At 38.0% G+C, this 2,139-nt stretch overlaps 1 long non-coding RNA gene across 1 annotated transcript; it reads left to right on the top strand.

Moving 5' to 3' along the window:
* Positions 1-489: 489 nt before the first annotated feature.
* LOC134499450 (uncharacterized) lies at positions 490-1,864 on the top strand. Its single transcript, XR_010068145.1, has 3 exons — positions 490-608; positions 1,235-1,390; positions 1,689-1,864. It is a non-coding gene; the product is annotated as an uncharacterized LOC134499450 (long non-coding RNA).
* The last annotated feature ends 275 nt before the right edge of the window (positions 1,865-2,139 follow it).

The raw sequence follows: 2,139 nt of genomic DNA, 5'->3' as shown, positions 1-2,139 counted from the left end.
CAAAATTCCTGGCAGACTTCCAAATGCTCCAAAGATGGAAAGGCAGAACATCTCAAGAAAGACTGTCCAAAATGAAGGCCCAAGTAAACTAAGTTGAGTCTAAAAGTCATGGGCTGGAGGAACCCCCAAGTAAAAGGTTTCCTAAATTTAGTGTGGATGCTTTTCCACCTTAGGTGAATGAATGTGATAGTAGATAGACATCCACTAGCCGCCTGGAGAGATACTAGACCCATTAACTCCACCAAAGACATCTCACTTATCAAGGACCAACATTTGGTCCAGGCATGATGATAGCAACACAAGGATTACTCACTCCTCCATGTTTAAAAAACAGTAACTTCCAGCTTAAGTGTTTGGATACTGCCATGAAAAATACATTACATAAATCATTCAAGTCTCCTATGAGAACAAAGTACTTCCTTATAAAAGAAGATGCTTTTTGTATCTCTACATTAACTCATTCTTTGCTCGTCTGCCTTCTAAGGTCAGTCCTAAGCTTGAAGGTCATAGCAGAAGAACATAGCAGCCTCTACAGCTCTTTCAATCAACACAGCCAGGTGACAGCCATTTGAAGCTTCCTCAGTGCATTAGTTGTAAGTGGAGACTAAGTAATTAACTAGTGACTCCATTCCACAGGAAAAGTGGAATTCCTTGAATCCTAATCTATTGTTTTTCTCTCTCAATTTTCTGAGAGAGAAAAATCTCACATCCATGTCAGCTGAGCAATTTGAATGGAGAAACTTTGTGGAATTTGTGGACATTATATAGAATATAGAAGTGGAATGTTGTTTTATATTTTAGCCAGCCAGGAAATATTGTGGAAATGAATTAGAATGAAATATTTCACTCATTTCACCACACAATAGCTCTGCTTTCTTTGTTTTCCTTGTAACCACTGAAATTAGTGTTCTTACCACAGATACTGTAGATGTCTCAGTCACTGGGCTGGTCTTAGATACTTTTAGAACAGTTCACCAGAACTCGGTGGGAGAAAGGAGGGAAGCATTTTTGTCTGGTTTAAACCTGACACCGCCATCAAGATCTATTCAATTAAGGTGTCATGTCTCATCTCAACTGAAAAAACAAAGGTAAAAAGCCAACTGGTTCAATAGCATTTAACAGCTGATAATAGTGTTTCTGCCTGATTTAGTCTAATTACACAGATTGCCATGCTCTGTGTTACAGGCAACCATGAATTATCTGTTCCCTAACTCAAATGTATATTTTTCCTCAGATTTTTGTGGTTAAGGTCCAAATAAAATTGCTGCACACAAAAGTTAACCTCCTCAAAAGCGAACAACTAATTGTTGCTTTTTCTTGGATTCTGCATCACTAAAGGTTAAGGTCTGCCCGCCATCTCCATCATACATGAAATACAAAGTCATAAAAGGTGAGCGAAAATAATATAGCGATTGCCTCCTAGTATATTAGATTGCTTTGAGTATTAGAAATATATTCTAATACAACATATACCAGAAATATAACATGTACCAGTTCTGATTATTACAAAGACCTCCTAAGTTTAAGGAACAATTTACTTCCCCAAAATAATTCCAGATCATAAATTCAGTGTAACTAAACTGGGCAATTATTAAATACATGACTGGCGAAATAATCATATTACAGATATTTAATGTTAAGATAATGAAATGAAATCAGATCACTTTTTTTCTTACCAACTACTATAGCTCCTGGCATGCCACAGGAAGGCCAAATATAGTCCCTGCCCAGAAAACATTGAAGGAAGTCATTATAGCAGCCACTGTTGCCTCCTCGGAATCTGCTGCTGGAGGCAGTTTTAGTAGTCTGATTAATAGTAGGGCTTTGAGAAACATTTCAGGAGACTCATCAAGAAAAGCATTAAAGGGAAAATCCAAGAAAGAAAGAAAACATCTCCTACAACTCACCTCAATTTGAGCCCATCATGGCCTGAGGGAATATGGCTTGATCCCGCCAGTCTTCCACAGTTTCCCCAAAAGTGATCAATTCACAACCACTTATCAAGATGAATACACAATTCTGTTTCAGAGGTTAACATGTTGCACCAGTTAAATCCAACAGCATATGCAATCCTCTTCTTCTGTTATTGTTGGCTCACATCTACCCAATATTGCTCTATCCCCCACCCCACAACAAAGT

Source organism: Candoia aspera, chromosome 6 (genome assembly GCF_035149785.1).
Source record: "Candoia aspera isolate rCanAsp1 chromosome 6, rCanAsp1.hap2, whole genome shotgun sequence".
NCBI classification, from domain to species: Eukaryota; Metazoa; Chordata; class Lepidosauria; order Squamata; family Boidae; genus Candoia; species Candoia aspera.
The sequence above is the reverse complement of the archived record's forward strand: the minus strand, read 5'-3'. Positions and strand labels throughout refer to the sequence as shown.